Source organism: Egretta garzetta, unplaced genomic scaffold (genome assembly GCF_000687185.1).
Source record: "Egretta garzetta isolate BGI_Z169 unplaced genomic scaffold, ASM68718v1 scaffold419, whole genome shotgun sequence".
Taxonomy (NCBI): Eukaryota; Metazoa; Chordata; class Aves; order Pelecaniformes; family Ardeidae; genus Egretta; species Egretta garzetta.
In genome coordinates, this window is record NW_009260777.1 from 347,822 (window position 1) to 371,850 (window position 24,029).

The 24,029-nt window shown below is 38.6% G+C and overlaps 1 protein-coding gene across 2 annotated transcripts in view; it reads left to right on the top strand.

Annotated features, from left to right (window-relative positions):
• PLCB4 (phospholipase C beta 4) overlaps positions 1-24,029 on the top strand; it is a 194,689-nt gene that overhangs the window by 59,425 nt on the left and 111,235 nt on the right. The window contains exon 1 of one of the 2 annotated variants that reach the window (XM_035901741.1): positions 18,407-18,441. The exons of the other annotated variant lie outside the window; for it this stretch is intronic. The gene's annotated coding sequence lies outside the window, so the exon portion shown is untranslated. Of the gene's footprint in view, positions 1-18,406; positions 18,442-24,029 lie in introns of those variants that run through there. 2 annotated transcript variants of the gene reach the window in all.

Below are 24,029 nucleotides of genomic sequence, written 5' to 3' on the forward strand. Positions count from 1 at the left end.
GAGTCCTCATCCCTGGAGGTATTTAAAAGAAGGATAGATGAGGTGCTTAGGGACATGGTTTAGTGGTGGGATGGCAGGGTTAGGTTAAAGGTTGGACTCGATGATCTCAAAGGTCTTTTCCAACCAAAGTGATTCTATGGTTCTAGAGTATTGCTCTATTTTGGCTTTCCCCTTTGTCATTGCACGTGATTCTAGTCTCACTGATAATGCCTAAACTGAATCTTTTTGTTAGTATTAAAGCTTAAATCAGCGATTAGAACAGTTGAAAAATGTTAGCATTTTCCTGGAAATACAGCTAGTGCTGTGCAGAGCTTACTAATACAAACTTGAGAAATTGTGGGTGGATGTTGTATTCCCAAGGGGTGAAATAGTTGACAATAGCATGGCAACTGACAAACAACAACAGAAGTCTTTTTTGGCATTCATATGGGGCCAAAGAGAAAGCATGCTGTTCAGAAATCAAGTGGATAATTATTTGGCTATGGTAGAACGACAATATCCAGGCTGTTCTGGAGTTTAGAAAGCATTTGTATTGTTAGAGCTGCAGTGGTTGGTTGGTGCATATGGATGCATATGTATGTATGTCTATCCTAAATTGAAATGTCTTCAATTATTTATACTTCAAAATACCAAAAGTGGTTAGATTACATTTGGACTTACTTTTAAATTGAAGTGCTCTCTTAAAAGGTATAAATAAGTATTTATTTAAAACCAAAACAAACTTCAGCATCAGAGTCCAGTGCTAAACCTCTAACGAGATTCTGTGACCCATGAAGGCTCATCTTAATCAACTGCATTTGCATTCTGTAATTAAGCCTTATGATGGCCTTGCTGGCTTTGAATATTTTATGTGTAGCTTTGAAGCCTGTTTGAACCTGTCTTGGAGCCAAATAGGGTTTTTGCAGCAATTGTGAAAGTAAAAACCTGTACATGAGGTCCTTGAAATAACAGGTGTTAGAGGACTTTCTTGTATTTTATTTAAGTACACAAAATTGTACAGTGGATGAGATCTGTCTAGCACAGCAGCTTGCTGGAAATACTGGGAATGTGAGCTCATATTCAATAAGCAATTTTTCAAAAATACAGTTTAAAACATTTCAGCTTTGTTGTGTCTAATGCTCCTTGTATAATAAAATGACAGGGTGACTTTACAGCAATTAACAAACTCCTTGTTTTGATACACCTTTGGTCCTTTAGTGTGAGTTGCCTAGCAATGTCAGGCTGCTGATACAGCCAGAGCTTTTGCCTCGCAAGGATGTGTATGTCACCTTTCTATCAGATGTTGCCTTTTTTGGTACTCAGTCTCATAAATGCTTGGAAGTTCAGTTGTCTTTTGTGGATTTTTTTTTTTTCCCTTTTCTTTTTCTCCCTGCTGCTTCTGTTTGTTACAGTTAATTGTTATAAGACCAGAATAAGACGTTTTATTGTGGTGAGGATGAGTAACAAAAGGAACCAGGACATGTTGTTTGTAACAAAACTTGAGTACCCCCTTTGTGAAATATAACATCAGTTGCTACAAAAAAAATTACTTGCCCTTTATTTCTGTTTTTCAAGTATGTCATACCTTGATGTTCTCTGCTACAGGCAGTGTTTTGTATTCTGTTTGCTGAGCTGGTGAAGTCTAAATGTTTCATAAAAGCCTCTTTGGGAGAAGGAACTAAGCAATTTCTCCTTCATGCTAGCAGCAGGGTTATTAAGGCTTCATAACTTCTTACTCTCAGAGGTAGGAGCCAGAGATAAGGAAGGTGGGCCAGACTTGCAGAATTGGGGGGGAAAAAAAACACAAGCAGGAATTTATTGCTCTAGTTCTAACCTAATTTACTGAGTCATTCTTCTGGTTGAAAGGTTTTGTATTCTCATGTTGCACTGTGGTTCCATAGTTTTGAGGCCATGACAAAAATGAAGGGAGGCCTGGAGGAAAATATATAGAGAGGGGTGTAGGCAGCAATCTCACTGCTGTTTCTCCCTGGACAACCATGCCTGGGTTCCAAGGGTGGAATATTAGTCAGTTAGCAGATTGGATTATATATCTGTTAGCTTGGTTTCGTGTTATTTAGAGCTTGTTCTTATGAATTTAATAAGTTAATTATACAAACCCATGAAAAGAAAACTCATCAAGAAAACAATTTAATAGAAAAATACTGTTTATGGCTCAAAGTTTCTGAGCACTGAACTGCAGAATATTCGGAGAAAAGTGTAGTTACATGCTTGGTCTGATTGGGTATGCTCCCTAGGTACCACCTCATGGTCACCATTGGTGGTAGAATCTTTGATTGGGCCTTGTATGATCGTTGTGTTATTGGATGAGTTAAAATCCAGTGTTTTGTTGCTTCTCTTCTAGGCAAAAATAAAAACCGCACAGATGATTTTTCACTGTTGGCAAGTGTAAGGCACAGTATACACCAAACTACAAGGAACTCCCAGAGGGAGCAAAAGATATTGCTGTCTGCATTCACTTTCCTCTCTTCTCATATTAGACAAGCTCTGCTTGTTGCCATACTGTTGACTCTATCCCTGTAATCAGTAGTGAGTACAAAGACAGGAGAGTGTGTTTGGTTCCTCCACAGTGAGAAAAAGGGGAGAGCCTGCTGTGCTCCCTAAAGATGCATGCTTGTAAAGCTGGCATTGTTCAGTCTCTAGGTTTTGATGAATTCACTCCCTTTTCTCAGCACTTCAGTAATAAGGATGCCACCATGAAGCTGCCTTGATATTTCTGCTTGCTAGCTGGAGAAGGGACAAAATTAGAGAGTGTGTGGCTTTGACCACCTCGGTTACTGGCTGAAGGTCCCAGTCCAGCATCTTATTCATCAGATGCATACCTCCCATCCTCTTCCCTTCCCCTCATAAAGGAGTAGGTATGCAAAGGGCCTGACACTTACAAAGCATGCAGAGGTCTTGATGATTAAATGAAGCTTGTCTAGAGACCGGTGCTAGCAAGACTATATCCAACCACTCAAGGACATAGTCAAGCCCTGTGTCCTCTCAGAGTGGTTTCCTATAAAACACAGCAGAGCAATTTTGTACAATTTGTGTACATGGCTTCTGCCAAGAAAAACTTTCCTGACATTTAGTATATCTCCATGTCTCAGTCTGTCAGTTTAACTCGGCACAAAATTCGTTTGCAGAGGACCTGTTTGCTAGGTAAAACATCTCTGAGTAACTTGACTTGTGAGCCTTGACCCTCTGCTGGGGACATTAGTCCTGGGGAGTGGCTGCGTTGGTATGGAGGAGAAAGAAAAACCCAGTGCAACCCATCTGATTGCACTCCACTTAAAATAGGTATTTCCCTGATGGTCCCCAAAAGTAAATTTTAATAAATACCTTTAGAAAGGTCTCTTTACTTTACACTGCTCCCTTTTTGTAAGGGGATGGTGCTGTGCAGAGATAGAGCGGATTTTTAGGAGCCCGGTCTCCTAGCTTTAATCATCTTCTAACATTCAATACAGACACATCTTTTGGATCTTTTTCAAGTCTACATCTTACTGTAGAAGTAGGTAATCTTTGAATCTCCATATCTTAGCCTCAACTGGAAAAATAGGTGCACCTTATGTATGTTCTGATTGTTAGGAACGAAAGCTCTATTTCATAGCGGCTGCAGGAATTGTAACTCTTCAGCTGTGCTCACTGGTAGAAATGTACAGCCAAAAAATAGAGATATAAGATCTTTTGCTGGACTACTTCTGAGTTGATCTGGGATGACAGAACCTATTTCAGGCCAACAGTCATTCTAAGGTTTCCATGGGGATTAATGATGTCAGAGGAGCAACATCTGAGCACAGTTTGCTAGAAAACAAGGCTATAATGTGATAGTGGAGAAGTGAAGTCTTTGCATTTTTGTAAACTCGTAGAATAGTGAAGCACATTTTCTCGGTGGATTGCAATTTGGTTTTGATTAGTGCTGAACACGAGCTGAAGTAATGCAGTGTGGTGGTTTTCCTGCAGTTTACCTCAGTGCTGTAAGTGATGATTTCAGTACCATCTCATATACCATTTGTTTTAGCTTGCTGTTCTCTTTACTTGTGTATTTTGTGTATTCTCATATTACGTTATTAAACACGCTGGCATATTCTGTCTGCACTGAATTGCCTTGTCTTAAGGGTGATGCCCAGGTTTCCCTGTTGAGTATATTTGCAATGCATGAGCATCAAATTATAGTAAGTTACACCTCTGCTGAGTTTTCTGAAACTTATTAAGAGCTGCCACAAAGGATAGTAGGCATAAGAGAGGGCGCAAGTGGCAAAGTGGGAAAACATAAAAGTTTAACAGAGGCATAATTTAAAGCTAAAATTTGACCCTTAGGAATTTGAAAACTGTTACCATTGCTTGCAGTTTATTATAAAGATTAAAATGCCACTCCACTGTGGAGAGATTGGAACTGAATGTGTCAGAATCAGTAGTGAAGGTGTAGCATTTTTGCATAGGGTTTTTGCAACAGGAGGGATTAGGAGATTTGAAGGTGCCTCAATCCCACTGAAATTTTGTAGCTTTTTATCTAGTCCTAAATGGGAAGCAGGGCCTGCAAGCACCGCTGCTTCAGTATTATTACCTAGGGGTTTTTTTCAGTTCTACAACTGTGATTTTGCTACGCATTATTTGAGGGATTCTTGTAAAGTTGAGTTTAACGAAATAAAAGTCAAGAAGCAATACTTATATTTGGCCAATTTTTCAGGTTGAGCAGAAAATGGGGGGGAAGACACTTGTTCAAAATAAGAAAAAATGGGGGGGGGAGCCTTAAGATTTTATGCTTATGTTGAATTCTGTTTTATTACTAAGTTACTTGTTGCTTCTGTAACACTGCCTATAGAAAGGTGCTTATGCGTACATGCACACACACTGAAGAACAGTCAGAATAACAGTAATGATGGTAAACAATTTCAAGTCTCTGCTTTCCCTGTTTTTCTCAGAAGATTATTAAACAGAGAACAGTCTTTTCTGGAGCATCTACTATGCTTCAGTCACCGTATTTGGCTCTTGTTTCTGAACTGTAATAGAAACATCTTCTGTGTAGAGGGAACCACCAGACTATGTAAACTTGCTTTTATGATTTGCACAAATTGTCAAAAGGTACTCGTATTTTAGAGAATTTATTTTTTAGAAAGCAAAGTGACAAAGCACTGCTGAGCTCAGATCCTTTTATGTTTGAGTTCAGCAGAAAAGGAATTATTTTTTTCCCCCAAGCCAGTTTCTAAATTCCTGAAATGCAAAGCTTACACAGTGAGAGAATGGCCTATTCTCATACAAACCAACTGACAGTTCCTCCTGAAAATCAGGACAAGTTAATACATTCCACATGTTCTCTGCCCCAGTTTTTCAAATTGATTATTTTGAAAAGCTAAGTAAGCCTATCTTTATTTTGCAGGAAATGTTTGGTGCCATTAGGCAGCAATGCTGTTGAAAAGAACAAAGCTGGAACAGCTTTTGATAATGTCCTCTGAGAAATGGCCAATTGCTATACAAGTGATACGAACAGGACTGTTTGTTCTCACTGGGTGCTGAGTACTTGAAAATTCACGCGCTTCACTCGAGCTAAAAAGGAGTAAAATTCTTTTGAAGCCTTAAGTATTGAACTATTTTGAAAATCTGTCTCTGTATGTATAACAGGAACCTATGCTGTATGGCTGTTTTACACTAATGTGGTTCTAAGTGTCTGACCATTACCTGGAGGGCTGAAGGTTTTGTGTATTACTTGACTTTTAAAAAGGGCAAAATCTGTTATGGGACTATGTCCTATAAAGCAATACAGCCTTTTTGCAGGTCTGGGCTTAGCAGGTTAGGCAAGTTTCATACTTGGATAGGTGGAGTTATCTTGGTGTGGGAAGTGAAGCCTGGGTGAAACAGCTACAGGCTGCAGTCTTGTTCTTGTTATTTCCTGTGAGAGATGAAGGTTTAATGAAAAGTTCTGTAATCCATAACAGTGTTGAAGCGCCTCTGTGTTAAATGGACAGAGGAAGTGCAGAGTAGAGGAAAGCTATGGAGAAAGAATATTGTTCCATATGTTTCTAAGCCCATTCCTTCAGGAGAATAGTTTTTCACATCTACTGAGTCATGCAGATGGTTGCATAGTTGATTGACATTTTAGATGCAAGTACCCTCCTGTCTATCTAAATTTCTCCATTCAAACAGTGCCTTTTAACTCAATTCTGTTACTAGCACACCATATTTGGCAATGTTTTGGTATGCTGAGTTTACTTGACTGAATACAAAGTTTACTTAACCAAATATAAAGTATTGGCCTGACAAATACAGAGATAAGCATCGCTAAGCCTGCGGCAGAGCAGAGCATCTTTTTTAATATTGCTGGTTTTTTGCTCTTTTGCTGTAAAAAAAAGAACAGTCAAATGTCTGGTTCCATCTCCTTACCTTTTCCTGACTTGTCACCTTTTCTCTTTGTCCATCTTTGTCCATCTTTGCCCATCATCTGCCCAAGCAGCTTTGGCAATGACAGAGCCTTTGGTAGGTATTGATCTCCACACCTCTACTGGTGGACTGTTCACTAGTGGGAGGCACCACACCTGTTGGGAACAACTGATCTTAGACAGAAAAAAGAAAAGAAGGGGAACCCTTTGCCTAGGCTACATTTAGCATATCCTTCACTGCTTCTTCTTGTTTTTAAATACTGATTTCCCTTTTCCCCGAGAAGCAAGAGGGAGTTTATTTTGTACAGTAACCTCACAGAACTGGTACTGGAAAGGCAGATGCAGAAAGCACAAACTGCAAAGGAGCATCAGTCTGCCTTAAACTTGCAGCTATGTCAGACCTTGGTTGGCAGGAATAAGGAGGGGCTCTAATTGTATAGGAATGAGTGCTGGGACTTTCCTAGTGTTGGCTGTCTTGCATGGATGGTCTGCAGTATGAAGCTCATTTTTTCAGTTTTTCGCTTTAGAGGCATAAATGTTGTGCCCTTCAAGTGCAGCATTTATCCATGGAAGTGGACATTTGTAAGTGCACGCTCTGCAAATAGCTGCATGGCTGACTACTTGTTTACCCTCAGCGTGAATGTCTGCATGCAGAGTTTTGCAGGTGCAGCCAGCACGCAAACATTTTTCCCACGCTCTTCAGCCATCCCATCGTTTTAGAACAGGGTACTAAAAAAAAAAACCTGTTGATATCTGATACTCTGATGTTTTTTTAATCAACTTTGCTATGCCACCATAATACTGTTTGTTTGCTGCAGGAATTTTCACTTTTAGGATCAAGTAATTAACTTAGTCCAAGACTTTCATATTGCCTATGTCACAAAGAATAACAAAAACTAAAAAGTTACCAGTTCTTTACATACCCTTAATAAAGAAGCATTTTTAATTAAGTATTGTTTGATTTGTGTTTTGATGTAGTAACATAAAAAACCCTGATGTGGCTTTATGTTCTTCAGTTTATAAAAGTGAGTGTTTTGCTTCTGCATGGGAAAAAAACCCCTGAAGTTAGTAAAAAAGTTAATTTTTATAATTTGTTCCATATTAAGTGCCTTGAAGGTGCTCTAAAGGAAACAGAATGAATTGTCTCTGGCTCTTACAATTTGTACTCAGTAAGGTGGTCAAAGTGGTATTGAGTCAGTCATAGCCATTCTGCATAGAAAATCAACCAACTTTGACAAAGTTTTAGACTTTAAAAGACTGTTCCTTGTGTACTCAGTTTTACACCTAAATTCTCCAAATATTTTTAATCAGTGAGCATGCTATGGCCTGTCCTTCTATTTCCTTATCCTCATAGTGCTAATACTGAGGTAGGAAAATGTTAACTCTCTATTTCTGCTGTAGAACTGCAGCATAAGCAAGGTTGCCTGGGGTAGCACAGGACCTGCAATCAAATCAGAAATCGAATGAGGGTTTGAAATGAATCTTGGTAGGCATTGCCTGTGAGAGGAGTCTCTCTGCCTGATACACAAGTTTTAAATGGCTCATGAACAGTCAAAGATTGGGGCGGGGGGGGGGGGGGGGGAATTGGAATAAATGAGGGAGTCAGAATTTGAAGGACATGAGCAACTTGTAGTTTGAGAAAGGAGACAAGTGATGAAGAAAGTATGATGATAAAGGAGGAGAAGAAATGAGATGGGTATGAGAGTTTGGAAAAGAGGCAAAGTGACTTGAATAACAGCAGAGGAACTCATCAATTCAACAAAACAGGGAGTCTGAGAAGAGCTTTGGGGATATGTCTGAACAGAGGAGAGAACAAGCAGAAGAGGGAGATGTTTTGGGGCATGTGTGGAAGGTGCAGAGAGGACACCAGGGGTTTATATATGCAGAGCTCGGGAATAGGAGGGGAGAGCTGCCTTACATAGTGATGTTTGATAATAATGAGTGAAAACTAGTTTCTGTCAGGTTGGAATTGTAATTTATTGTAGAAGAGTCCAATCAGTTGAGCCAATACATTCTTCTGTGCCTCTGTTATTGTTGCTCTAGAGAATTGCTGCCTTCATCCTAGGGACCATGAAGTGTGGCTGCAAATGTTGTCAGAAAGATCAGCAGAAGATCAAGGGCAAAAAAAGCTCAAACAGAACCTGCATTTAGCTTCAACTTTGCTATTTCTGTTTCAGTCCTAAAAATATGGCTTCTGTGTTCAAACCTTGCCTGTTTTCGTTTCAGCTATTCTCAGTTAAAGTTACTGGGTACTATCTGTAAACTTCATCTCACCTAAAGTGCTGTACTAGCTTTATCGATGTACCTTGTGCAGATAATTTGAAACCTTAAGAATTGGTAGAAATATAAAGCTTTTTTTTCCTTTCTGCAATGTAAATTTTTTATTTCTTTAAAATCTATGTGTAGACCTTTCTTTTTTGAAGTCTATGGGAAAACAGTGAAGAAAACAGCAGGGCCACATGAGGGAATTCCATATTTATTTTTGGAATTTAATTTCCATGAAGAGGAGGATCCTGTTGACGCAGAACATTTCTTTCTTTTTTTCCAACTTGCAAATGTTATTCAAGCATTAAAAGTTAGTTCCTTGTTGTCAAGATTCCAAAATAATGTTTGCATAGTAGATTAGATGTAATATTTGTGTAACTTTGAAAACAGCTTTCGGGCTGGTGTTTCACAAGCAGGATATGAAGCTGTATCATCAGAAAGAATATTACCTCTCAAATGTATGTCACATATACAGAATTGGTCAGCTTATAGACAGTATACCACGGTGAGTGAAGAGCCATGTGCAGACCATTAGTAGTATAAAAACAGACATACGTGCAGTTACGATTGTTCTTCTCTGTGTAAAATATGGTTCATTGTGGCTAAGGTCTCATCCATGACTTGTGATTTTACCATTGCAAACCTTAAAAGGAAATGGCCTAAAACTGCAGAATTAGATCTTGGGAAGATAAAACATCATATACAGGAAAGGTAATTGCTATGTTTTAAAGGAAAACCCTCACCTCCACTATCTGAAAATCTGTAGAGATAAAATTTACCACCTGTAAGAAATGACTGCAAAATACTCATTCTCAAAGAAAATTGACGGAAGAAATGCTTTGGCTTCAACCTCCCATTTCTTTTAAAAGAAAATATCAAAGCAACAAATAAGCTGTAAGAGGTCCCCTGTATTGCTGAGTCACTTTCTTCTTTTGTGGTTGGTGGTTAAGTTAGTAAAGTCAAGGAAAGTAGTGGTGGTGGTGGGGAGGTGGTGGGGGGTGGGGTGGGGTTAAAATGCACTATTCTTTTGAATGCAAAACTTTTGGGGGGCAGATCTGTTTGGAGGTGGGTCAACATAGTGCCTACCAAACCTCAACAGTGCCCAGGTCATTGTAGTTAAAACACTGCCTTGGAGATTTGCGCTGTGTCAAAGAGCAATGGAGAAGTGAGGATCAGCTTTTACCGGGCTTCTAATTTGGTGTGAGACCCAGTTGCCAGCACTGCAAGCTAGAAGCTCTGCTGCTGAGCCGCAGGCACAGATCTGGTGATCACTGCTGTCCAGCCTGCAGGAGATGCTGTCTGCTGTTGGAATGTAAATCGTCTGTGAAAATGAGGTTGTCATGACCAAACAGTACTTGGTACCTGATAATTCTGAATTGTTGGACTAGGGGTTAGTGTTCCTTAATAGATAAATAGAGAAGTCCGTGTTATTTCCAAGGGCTGTCACAGCATCCATAGAGCCTGTAGGCTGCTGCAGAGCACCTAGAGCAGTTCTCCTGAGTTCAGCTTTGACTGCCCTGCTACTTTTCCTGGTCAAAATCACAAAGTTAGTTAGATAAATCCAAGAACAATGCCTATTTTCCCACAGGGAAATTGGAATGAGGGTTGGATTCATTGCTTCTCTTGATCCAGCTTTTGCAGTCTGCTTAAATGGAAGTCTGATTAGACTCTTTGTGAGGAAATTACATATTTAACTGTGAAACTGCAGATGTAGCTATTTTCAGAAATCTACCCACCCATCCTTGTACAGCTAAAAATGGCTTGTCTTGCCTCAGACAGAGGGATGACAAGATGCACAAGCTAGCTAGCCAGTCGGGCCAGGCTGTCTTGCCCCTTAAAGATTATAGTGCTGGAATTCTTTTAAATACTGTTCTGCACAGAGTCCATGCAAATTAGCTAATTACCAGCCTCTGCTCAGGCTTCCATGAGTGCTGAATAGTGGAACAGAATGATTTAATCTCTCTAACATATTCTCTTGGCACTTCCGCATGCAGAATAAGTTGCTCTAAAGTATCCCTTGATACTAGAGCCTTGGCACTGTTCCAAAAGGAGTTCAAGTTAAAAACCATTCAGCATAATTCAAGGGTTGGTAAACCTAGATTTGTCACCTTCCCTGCATCATATAATTTTACCGTCTGTAATGTGGGCTTTCCTCTTTTCTCACAGAATTAAAGAGATGATCTTACATAAGTGTTTAAACTGTGAATCAGGGAGCATAGCTGGCTCTGGTTATGCACATGATATTCTCTTGGGAGAGTAATTAAACTGAGGTGAAGTGATCAGATGAATCTTAATTTTTGCAAATTCATTATGCTTAAAAAAAATAAATTATATAGAGCTCTCAGAACGTGCTGAACTCAAGAGGAGAACTGCTTTAGGTGCTCTGCAGCAGCTTACAGGCTCTATGGATGCTGTGACAGCCCTTGGAAATACCACAGACTTCTCTATTTATCTATTAAGGAACACTTACCCATAGCCCAATAATTCAGAATTATCAGGTACCAAGTGCTGTTTGGTCATGACAACCTCATTTTCACAGACGATTTACATTCCAACAGCAGACAGCATCTGAGTAAATGAATGTGATCTACAGTTTTGCGTTGTGCTTACTTTAAAATGCATGCCGCTGTCAGAGACAGTGGTAGTATACTGTGATTTCCCAATGAAATTCTTGTGGAAGAGTTTGTATGTAGGGTACAGGAACATTTTGACTGGCTGAATGTAAATTATTTAAATAACAAAAAGTTTTGGGATGTGGCCAGATTTAAGCTAACAGGAAAAGAAATTTGGTCGAGAGGTTCTGTTTCTCCTCAGTAGTTGGGTCCAAATCTTAGAAACACTTCCAATGTGTGTTAACTCATTATTTTTACTGCAACTATCAAATAAATCTAAATATAGGCATAAGTACTGGCAAGTATTAGCCAGCTAGTTCTATTAATTGAGGCATGCTGATGTCATTGAAGATTTCTTTAAATGGTAGCTGCATTCTTTAGCTGCCTAGATGCCATTTAAAAAAACAACCAAACAGCCCCCCGCACACATGCAAAACCCAAAAGGATGCCTTAAGCCTTGGGCAGGAAGAATTAATGTCTCCACTTTATAATAAACCTTGGCAGTCATGAAGAAGTTGTAGATCAACTAATTATATGTTGTTGGTTGCCTGTCTGTCATGTTCCTACAGTGTTTCAATGACCAGAGATATGATTTCAAATTGAGAAAATTTATTTCATTTTCATTATGTTTAATAGCTAAACAATAGCGTTCTGTCCCTATAAAATGAACAGAAGTATGTATTGGAAGTTCAGAAGATCAATGTATCGTATGTGTTTCTTTACTTCATAGAGTTTCCATTTGTTGCGTCTTTCAAAAATCATGGATTAAGGCCCCACTTCAATTTATTTTAACAGCACCAATCTCATAAATGCCAGCATAAGCAGAATACCCCCCTGCAAGACACAGTAGTTGCTAAGTTAAACTAGCCAGAACATATGTAGTTAACCCTTTGTAAGTATTTGTAGATCGTAGTATTGATGTCATACTTGGACCTTGCTAATCACGTCTTTGTTTAGATGGAACTACATGTAGATCTGTCTCGAAAAAGCTCATGTGTTCTCATTCTTCCTTAATTCCTTGTATCTTTTTAATCCAGGCTGCAGCTGCATTGAAAATTTTAGGTAGTAAATCTCATGCAAGTACTATAATTTATTTCAGTGACCTAAACATGATAATACAGATTGTGTGGAAAAGTGCTTTGGTCCCTTGTTTTTCTGTTTTAAGCAGCTAAAAGCAGTACGCTGGCACTAAGCTAAAATTAAGTGTATTTTGCAGTCCTTAAAGAATTGTGTCCCTATTTTTTTGGCATCCTTATTTTCATAATAATTAATTTCAAATCAGTTAGACTAAATTTAAAAAGGAAAAGTGTTTCAAAATTGTGTAAACTGGAAACTGTGTAGCAAAAACATTTACCAGTTTTGTTTCAAACTTGTAATGCCTTGTTCTTTAAACAAAATACTCCCAGCCAAGTTGCATAAACTGGGATGCTGGCCTTTCAAGATCGCTTCTGTCTACTGGCGCATCATGTGCTGATGGCTTAGCTGTCATAGCATGCATGTTGTGTCATTTCTGACAGAGCCTGCACATTGGAATTCCTGATTATAGGTCATACTGGAAATCAGTATTTTTAATTACCGCTTGTATTTCAGGGAGAAAAAAAATAATCATTTAAAGTACTGTGAACTTGCTAGCATTCTTAAATTAATATATACTGCTGAGTTTTCAGTGAGCCTGAAGGGAACATAGCTTCTCTAGGTGTTTTCAAGAAATCGAGACAGTGCTTAATGCAAGTCCCGTACTAAAGCTATCAATCCTGCCCAGTTTGGTTTTTTGGTTTTGTTTTGGATTGGGGTTTTTTATTATAGTCCTCCCCATGACTTCTGAATGAATGGCAATTACTGGAGTTTGTGTGCTGCTTATTTATGGTAACAAAATTCTAGGAAGGATTTGTTGGAGTAGCCAGTGTTGGGCACAGAACCTTATAGGAAGTGTGGTCCCTGGACAGAGTTGAAAGGAGAGAGATGGTATGATTAGAGTATGAGAAAAGAGGAAAGGTTGAATAAACTGGGGTTGTTTAGCCTAGAAACAATAAAGCCTTCATATTAAGATTTGCTACTTGGACTTTTTGATTGCATCTGGTCATCAAATAGAAAAACTGGTAACAGCTTAAGTGTGTCCAGTGCTACTTTTTGTCTTTTGCCATTAATAATACTTGCGTGTGCTCCGAGATTGCTAAGGGACAATACCTACTGAGTAGCAGTAAACATTTGCTAAGCAGCCCTGTTCATTGCCTCTTTTTAGTCCCTTGCACATCTACAGCTCACTGATGTGAAGCGCAGTGCTAACCAGCAGTGCATCTGTTCAGAAATGACTTTTAGATGGAAACTGAAAAACTTCATTGCCTCAAGAGTTTGTTGCAAATTTGTCATTGAGAAACGCATGTAACTTAAAAAATACCAGCCTTTCTAAAAGTGACGTAGTTATTAGCCATTAGATATTATCTTGTAAGTACTGTACCATCTTGTTTTGCCCTTTTTTTTAGGGTTTCCCTTCCTTAAGCTTTGCCTTATAAATGTTTATTTCCTCAATGGCCATTAGATGCAAAAATACTGATGCATTGGATATCAGCTTTACATTTATTTCACTGATGTCTATTGCTGCCACTTGTTGCAAATGTAGTGTATGGAAAAGCAAGTGATGATTGCTCACTCAGCACCAAAATTGATGTTCTCGGTATTATCCTACCTGAGACCTCTCTGAGACATCCAATTTGTTATTGTGCAGCAGACATTTGACATGTCTTCGCAAGCTTATACAGACCATGTCCAGTTTTGGTACCTCCCTCCCTGCTGTGAGGTAGATTGCAGGTTGCCAGGCTTGTCCAGGTATCTGTTCTACTTTGGGACAGTGACAGTGAGATCTGCAGTTCTCTCCTGCAGATGCATGAACAAACCTCCCACGGGAGTGTTTTCCTCTTTAACATCACCCATCTGGAGCTTTTGTAGGCAGACTTGAAGAGTAGCATCACACAGGTAAAAATACCTGTGGTTCCATGAGCAGTATGGAAGTGTTTTTCCAGCATGCCGCTTTCTGATTGCCTGCCTGCTTGTCTCCCAGCAAAGGTCTGGACTATGTCTGAGGCTCCAAAGGTTCATTCATTTTTTGGATGCTAAGCTCTAATAAGATGCCAGCACTCTACAACAAAAGCGCAGATAGGAAAATTCACTCTAGTATCTTATACTGAGTACTTAAAAGCCTTATGAGGCATTGTCTGTTGTGATCATCTGCTTTCTGCAAGATGCATCCAAGTTTCCAACTGTTTTTTTTTTATTATTATTATTATTGTCTTTGTAAGTTGTGATATTAATTTTTCCATAAAGTGACAACCAGGCTATGAGGCAGATGAAGCTGCCTGTCCTAAACACTGTGTGGAGTGAGCATGTTGTCAGCTTGTCTCTCATTAGTCATCCTTAATGTTAGATCATTTTATCAGTTGTATAACTTTTTTAGACAGATGACAGTCTCTGAAAATGATAATTGGAAAATTGATCTTTGGTTAACCATAGGTTTTAAATACTCAAAGAATTTCTGCAAAGAGAAAGTGAAAAATCCATGTACCATGGTGTCTAGGGTAAGAAGTATGGAAATCTTTGAAGTGAGGATTATTTAAAATAAGAAAAGCTTTTCCACGGTAAAGGATAGTGAAATACTTGAATAAGTTGCCTGTGGAGCTTGTTGCCTTTGGAGCACTGAAGGTGTTTACGTGAGAGTTAGTAATGTCTGTCAGAATGGACTGGGTTTGACCCTTCCAGGGGCTGGATAATGGAGTAGATGGCTATTCTGAGTCTCCTTCAGTGTAAGGACTTAATGTTTTCTGTTGTTGTTTTTTTGGGTTTGGTGGTTGTTTTTTTTTTTTTGGAAGGAAGAGATATTCTGATGAAAACTTTCTTCTGAAGACATGTTCAAAAGGTGTGCATTTTGATCAATTTAGTACTGCAGAATTTGGTGGCTTTCTATCTGAAAAGATGCACGCACCTTTTAAAAATATCTTTCATGAAGCCAATGTCATTAGCTAATTTAACAAAAAATGTTGAACTGATTCTACATTGACATTCAGAGATCTGCAGAACTGCCTGAAATCATATATTTACTGACTTACTGTGCTTTAGTGTCAATTATTTATTAAAACTAACAGCTGTGTCCCTTTGCCCAAGACTTCTAAATCCTTTAGAAACAAATTTTGCACAAAACTTTTAATATGGTTAACTACCAAAATAATGAGGTATCTCAAAACAGTCTCTGTGCATTGTATAATACAAATTCTTATATATATTTATATATATTGTATCTGTATATATATCTAGGTATGTATACCTATAAAATTTTAAAACCTGCTCTTAAGGCACAGGCCATTCTAAGTGTGGTTAGCAGCACATCAGAAGATAAATCTTCCTGATTACTTTGGACCTTTTAGTCACTAAATATCAAATTTAGAAAAGCTTACTCATTTTATAGAGAGAAATAATTGGAAGTAAAGCTACCCAAAAGCTAAGATCTTATCTAGTAGCAGAAGCTGTACTTGCTAATTTTTCCAAGCATGTAGAGGACAGCAAGAGTTTATGCTGAAAAAAAATCAGATTAAAGTGAAGCTAGTGTTTATTCTTCATAATTGTAGTTCACCACTAATCACATCTTTTGCAACTGACACTCACTTTCATATGCTACTGTACTTGATGACCTATACATATTGACTTTAGTCTGTCCTTTTAAGTCTGCCCAATCTATTTGTATTGTTCCCTCTGTGTTAAGGGATGCAAATAGGAGCAGGAGACTTGCTGCCTTTAATATGGCTGAAGCTGTATTTTCAAGTAATGACCATTCTGGTAAAGCCCTCACAGTAAGAGTATCTAATAAAGGTGATTTAATATAGAGGGAATTACAAAGCTAAGCAAAAGTCTTAAGTCTTACTGTAAATTACAGGTTCCTCTGTGGCATTTAGATTGTGAATATTTGGAAAACGGTTTTGGATCCAAGCATATTGAAGCGTGGAATAAGAATGAATGAGAAACGTGAAAATTAACATGAAAATATTGCAGATCCAACATAATGACATTATGAATTTTACTTTGGCTCAACTATTAGAAATGGCAATTTTACTAGCTATGATTGAAGGGTACCAAGATGAGGTAGAAGCAGGGTGCTTATTTAATCTTTAACCTATATGATAATGAAAATCTGTTAGATATTTCTGTGGGGATAATTCTCAAAATAAATTGGGATAAATCCTGTGATGATAAGAACTAAAAATGTATGCTTTACACTTGGAAAGAGCTTCTAGGCTGTCCCAGAAGAATTTGGTAGGTACTGTTGGTGGTGTGTGGCAAGCAGAAAGTTGACCTTATGAACGTAAGTCCAAAATCATAGGAAAATAATTAATAAGTATTTGTGATGTTCAGAGGAGTGGACCAGGAAGATCCAGATAGAATTTTGACCCCAGGAAGAAAGTGGCAATGTCCTCAGTACCTTCAGGGGAACCAGACTTTCAGAGACCTGGCTGTGCTTTGATCTGGTTTAGAATTCACACATTACTTGGACCAGATTGACAAGCGTATTTAAACATTTAGTAATGCAAGTAGTGATTCACTGGTGTTTACAGAAGGGTTAGCTGAGTGCCAGAGGTGATTCTGGCCATTTCACTAAACCCTTTCTTATTGCTATTATACCCCTGTGCTCTAGGGGAAGTGTTGTCCGTAGTTTTCAAACCCATCAAGATCAAGTAGCTGTATACATTTAAATGAGCAAACTTCCTGCAGCTGGATATTTCTGTATTAATAGGTGTTGTAGGAGTCGTGCAGTGTCAAATTAGGTGTTCTGGTGAAAGTAGACCCCTTGGTATATAAAATTAATACCACTACATGTCTGGTGGATGATAAATAAAATTATTCTCTTAGATCATTTTCTGTTTTCTGGCATTCATAGCCTTTCTCTTGTCTGTGAGAGGGGTCTGTTTTTCTGGGGAGCTTTCCAACCAACTGATGAACAATGCTGTATATAGTCAAGTTTATTACTTTACTAGAATTTGATTTTTAAATTATGAAGGGATTTAAGGAGGAATTTTTTCCTTCTACCTCACGATCTTCCTTTGTTTTTTTTCTTTTTTAAAGGAAGAGTTGCATGTATGTACAGTATGCTGAAAACTAAGGTAAAAAATATCAAATGGTGCTTTTTTATTTTAAGATCGTTGATTCCTCCTGCTGTATACATAAGTTTTAACTTCAAGAAGCTGATTAAGCATATGGCAGCATATATTATAAAAGTAAGATTAGCAGTCTGTGAAAAAGTAAAATTGTACTATTTATTATAAGTCTTGGGAGGAGAAAATGTCTTTGAATCCACTACCATTGCCTAATATTTTCTATTGAAGTTATTTTTTATTTTTTGACTTCACCATTTATTGTCATTTTCTGCCCATCAGAAATCTATTTCAGTAGTTTTCAATGAATAAGACTTAAGCACAGATTTTGTCGCTATGTATTGCTATGAAGCAAAATGTTGTTACACAAGAGAAGGAAACGAAACAAGTTAGCTTTAATTGTTCTCCCTTCTTTCTGAGAGGTAGTATTAAATATGGCACATATATATATGAAGAGTTACACATCAGGTGTATACAACAAGAATTTATTACCAGGAAGAAGAAAGGTGAAATGAAGATGTTACATAACATCTTGCTATCTTTAAAAAAAAAAAAAAAGTATTATTTCTCAGTGTCTGTTAACAAAACTACATTCTCTAACCCTGAAATGTTTATCTTTTGTAAGATACAAAGAAACAAGATTCTGTGATGTTAAAGTAGGGTGAATATGTAATGTATCCAAGACTGTACTCGTGTTATTAATTATCTTTAATCAAGTTTGTCCTGACGTTGTTCTCAGTGCACAGAAACCTTCCTTTAGTACTGTCCCTTTCAGTTCATTCCACCAATATTTCTTCTGGTTTTCTGCTTATTATATCTGACAGATATTAACAATATCTATTCCTGTTGCTTATTCTTTATTGGTTATGTACAAGAAAATACTCGCCATTGAAGAAATTGAATATCTAGGTTCTGTATGTTTTGAGGTAACATTCTATTGTATTCATCCTACTCGAAACAGGCAATGCAGTTTAGTGAGACTTGCTAGTAGGGCATAAATTCCATTTCATTAAGCAGGGACTGCACCGGCAGGAAAATCCAAAGTGAGACCAGATGATCTGGATCTTCCTTAAGGTATATGTCCACTGGGTTTTCAGTCTCTCTGACCTTTTACAACTATGTTTTCTTGTCATACTGTAGTTCAGCGTCAGAACAGTATTTTGAAAAATATTTATTGACTGTATTTACACTGAAACTGTGTGAAGACCTTTATAAATGGTAGATAATTAAGAGCTGAGCAAAATTTTCACTGTCAAAACAGATAATATTGGCTAATCTTTACCTGGAGATTTCCCAGGTTAGTGATTCTGGATCCAGCATCCCTCTGTCCTTCTAACTAGGTCTATATTATTTTTTCTTTTTTTAATATATTTTTTTTTTAAACTGTAAGCTGTCTTTTATGAGATTCATTCTGCAACCATCTCAACTGTTTGGCAAGCAACTCTTTTCCTTCCCCTTCCATCTCGCTTGAGACATGTAAGGTGCTTGAGTACATTATACTGATGAGAAATGTCTGTTACTGCTAGAGCTTCAAACTCTTCATGCAGCCAGAGCTGTATGAAACCATGCAAACTAACTGCTCAAGAAGTGTCCAAAGGGAGTAACTAAAATCTGTGCATGTGTTTGCATTCATTTATTTGTCTCTGATCTTAATGATATTTCAGAGACAGGTCAGTTTTCCAAGTTTCATTTGCAACCATGTGGAAGATGGAAGCAAAGTTTCTTGTTTAAACATGTGCTGTCAAGGGCTTTGGGAGAAGCATAAAATGTGAAAATCATGATGAAACAGCATCTCACACAGGGCGATACTGGCTGACCCTCTGCCAGCAGAATGATCAGGACTTGCAGCCTTTGCACCTCCCAGGTGTCCCACCATCCCACTCCTCTGTCCCATTGTTTATACCAGAGGCACTGGCCTCTTCACTGCAGTTGACTGAGCAGTTTTGTTTAATCTCTGTATGTTGAATGTTACCATTTATAATTGTTGGCTTATGTCTTTTACAAAATAAGAAAAAAAAAATAGGTTTGACATGCCATTCAAGATGTTCTTGAAATGAATCACTTGAATCTAGCAAGCGGGTTACTTACATTGAAACACTGCTTGCAAATGCCTTATGGGGTTCCCTTGGGTCCTTCCTAAAAGTGGTATGTGAGCTGAACACAGGTTGGAGTCAGTGGAGAAAAGTGCATACTTTTTCACAGTTGAATTTGCTTCAGTTACCTGAATCTTCAGGACTCAACTTAATCCTTAAGCAATTATTTTATTGGAGAAACTTTCAATTTTAAAGGCTAGAGTACAAACCTGGGGTTTGGATTTCACCCATGCTTTGCTGAAGTAATCTTACCTGCCTGGATAGGCTCGTAATTGGAAGGCAGAAATCTATTAGAGACTTGTGTTTTCACTGTCTTGATATGTTACATAGGAGCAGGTACTGTTTATACGTTGTGAAAATGAGTATTACAGCAATACTGCTAGTACACAGTAATTTATGGAGGATTCAGTAACTGCAGGCTGTTATTCTGAACAAAGACAAGTGTCACTGAAGAGTCTTTGAGAATATTACTGCAGTCTAAAATCATCTCTGATTCAAAGATTGCTTTGTGATATTTTAAGGCTTTCAGCGAGCCTGTTTTGAGTGACTGTAAATGTACTGTGAAACAGCATTCACACTAGAGTGTTGCAGCAGAAGGTATGTTTGCCCTGCATACCATAATGGGTAGAAATCCCCAGGATCCCTGGGCAAGCACTAAATGAGCTGGAAGCAGCCTAGCTGTAGTAAGGTGGAGTTCTGCATGGCTGAGAAGCAGTGAGGTTGCTTCTAGCACCCCAGAAAGCACGACAAAACCACACTGGCAGCTCAGAGCTGACTCACTCATCTACCTGGTACACTGCACAGCAGAAACATGCCCGCTGAAGACTTGAATAAAACACTCGTGCTATTGTAGTCTGAGCTGCTTTATCTCTGTTACTGGCTTGTGTATCAGGTATACCTGATCTTTGACCAGTGTCGCCACTGAGGAACCACCTAGTTGCAGCTGGAAACATCACTTAATTCATGCCAGAAGATTTTTGTGTGTGAACAAAATGGTGGATTGAGGCATCATATTCTTCAAGAATCCTCTGTACTCTTGATGCAGGAAAAAAGGGATGACTCTTAATACCCATGTGTGAAAAAAAAGGGGGTGGGGGGAAATCTTCATTTATAATTTTTTTTGTATTCTTGTTTAACATTCACTGACATTTTAAAGATGCAACACACATTTTCTCAAGAATATTTTTGTAAACAACATTGAGTGAACTTGTCTCGTGGCATGTCATCTCTAAAGCAGATCTGTGGGGACATGTCTTAATTTCAGGCACAGGTATGATTACAGAGTAGGTGGCTTTGCTCTGCGGTGTAGTATTGCTGATTAGATTTTGTGTTCCTAGAGTTCAATTTGTGGCACATGCCGGAAACTGCAGTCATAGGGGTTCAGGTAGCACAGCCGGAGCTCTTCTTTGTAGTTGTGCCTTATTGTTAGCTTTGGATCTTGTGGCAGTTTTTATCCCGGTATATCAACCTGGTTGATATCCTGATTTCATATTTCCACTCCAAAACAAAGCCACACCTTTGAAGAAAGGCATGTTTGGATAGAAATGACATTACCTTGTGCCCATCAGGACCCAGGCTGAAAGCGAAAGGAAGTCTGATTCTTTTTTTTTTTTTTTTTTTTTTTTTTTTTTTTTTAATTGTAACAGAGTACCGTCCATTACAGAAGCTCCAAAAGAGTGGCCTTTGTTTCCTACATCTGATAGCTCTGCCATAGTGATGGGTTTGTCTGAGTAACTTATTCCTTCTTATCTTGTGTGTGAATTTGGATTTCCAAAAGAAAGTGCAGTTTCTCTGCTTATCACATCCAGCACTTGCATGATCTTATATTCAACCTGACTTTCAGGTATTGATATCTTCAACTTTAAAATCAGGTGGTTCTTTAACAGTAGGTTCAAAACCAAACCAAGAATAAATTTTGTTCATCTTTGTTCAGCTTAATAGTTCTGCTATCTGTTTCTTTATGTTCACACAGGATTTATTTAAAAAAAAAAAAAGTAGCTCTTGAAAATGTTTCAAATTATCAGCTATGGTAGCTTGTAGCTCTGGGCTGTGGGTTTGCTTTTTTACAATACAGCAAGCAATTTCTTAAATGCTTTTGTAAACAGGTAAGTTTATACCTAAAGCAGAGTTTGAAAGTCTCTTGTAAAATTTACAGAAACAGCGAACTTGAGAATTGGTAGATCAGACCGACCAACAGTCCTGACAAAATGGACCACAGAGAGTTGATGCTGAGAGAAAGCGTACTCAAAGTAAACCAGTTTTCAAAATCACAGTGGTCTTTCCCAGTAGCGTGTATGAGACCAGCTTGGCTGGCCCAGTATTGCAGTTTGCTGCCACCAAAAAAGTTGGTGCCTTTGCTTCTCTCAGCCACACACGGCCAGTCTGTCCTTTATGCTGGTTCTGGTCGTGACTCGACTCCTGTGTGACTAGGATAAAGTGCGCAAAGCTAGCAGAAAATGACAAGTGAATAGCTTTCCACCACCATACAGAGATGAACTGGCTAAGCTGGGATCACTTGAGCTAGCAGGAATTGGATCATCCAAAAGGAAGTAGAAGTGAGCGGTAGGACTGCTCTTTTCAGTGAGAGGGAGTTGGACATCTCCTTTTATCATCCCTGATCACGCTGAAAGGGCTCCTTTTTTGCTGGCACTCTGAACCAGCAGCTGTGTGTTGCATTTTCCTGTTTTTGCTGCAGTTAGGTTACTCTGGTTACCTCTGATAAGTGGCTGTCTCCAGCAAACGCTGGTAACAATTAACTTGGGGACAGTGGTGTCCACTGCTCTGCCTGTTTACAAAGCTAATAGGTATCTATGCCCTTAATACTCTGAGGTGGGCACAGTTCACACTTTTTTACACAAAAATCTTTCTGCATGTTAGTTTGCATACTGCAGTGAACAGTGTTATTGATTAACCCTCAACTAGCTCATGCTATCGAGATTTTGGAGAAAACAGTATAAATGCAACTTCGGAAGGGAAAGCTGTAACTGTAAAATCTGTTCTTTCTGCTTCTGTGCCAGCCACTTCTGTTTCAGGAGAAGCAGTAGCCTCTCTATTCCCTGTACTGCTTTTGTCTCCGATCCAAAAAAACCTTGCCAACTGCCTGGTATCTCAGTAAGCACAGCCTGGATGCCTGCTTTCAGGAGGCTTCTGCCAGCTGCTCAGCATAAAAAAAACCCAACTTGCAGACCACTCTGTTACTTGGGATGGCATGGGGCTTTCCAGAGAAACACCAGCTGGGCCTATTCCCTTTTGCCTACATGTGCCATTTCACTCAGATGCCCAAAGGAACTGTGCATATATAGAGAAAAGAAGGGATTTAATTCAGCAGTGCCATGGTTATGCAAAGCACCCTCTGACATGGATGGGAACTGTACAGAAACAAAGCTTGCAGAAGAGTATGCTGACAAAAGGAAAGATGTTTTGATACAAAACCTATATTAGTATTTGTTTTAAGAAAACAAGCAAAAAACCCCCAATGTGCAACCTTCCTGATCCAAGCTTTCAACTTGTATGCATAGTTATTTCATAGAAGACTCATTTTAGACATTGGCACCTTGTTTGGTCTGTTCTCCATTGTATAGTGTAGTTGTATAGTATCCAAGTGCTTCAAAAAACACTGCTGAAAAACCCCATTCTTGCTTTTAACAAAGGGGAACATTGTGACTTGCTCAGGAAAAATAGTATGTTAAGGAGAATGGAAACCAGAAGTGCTCAGTGGTGGGCCACTACCTTTTACTGTACAGATCTTTCTGCCCACAGTTTTTTTAATTCTGGAAAAGCTGACATTTTCTTTCCTTGGAACAATCTTCCCATAGCTATTCTCAAGCCCTTAGTTGTTTCCCTGTGGAGTGGTCAGTTGTCTCTTCTTCAACTCCCCTGACTGATCACAGAGAACAAAAGTTAGTTAGGGTCTTGGATGAGGATGAAGAGCATTTTAAACAAAAAACTATCCTCAGCATGTTAAGACTACTGTGGGAACAAATGGGGTACAGGAAGATGGGAAGTGAGACTTTGATACATGATTTGATAATCCAGTTGTGATTGTGCTAAAGTGATGTTTCTGTCGCATCTCATTGTCCATTAATTATTTTGACAAGTTGTATTTCCTATGGGAGTCAGCTACAATGAGTGGCATCCAGGGATAGTGTTTCTTCTCAAGCGTTTTCCAGGGTATGCAGCTTAGTTTCCAACATGCAAGTCACACATGCTGACAAGAATCAGTTGCACCTGTTCCTTGACCACGACCCTCTGCACAGATGCAGATTTATAGAGCCTAAAAAGAAAAGGCTAAAGGGTGTGTACCAGTTGAACTGGGTAATTTCACTGCCAGAGATATTTTTAGTATAAATTGTGTACTTGCATCTAAGTTTAGAGTGATTGTAATTATGTCAGAAGTTTTCTTATACAAAAATAAGCAGCTGCTAAAGACTTAGGGCAACTAGGGACCGCAAACAAATGAATGCACTAATTCACACGTGGTAACACTTCTTTTGATGTGCCCATTGGGATTTCTTGCCTAAACTATACCTTTACTGCCTGCTTCAGCAAAGCATCTTGCTCTTTATCAAT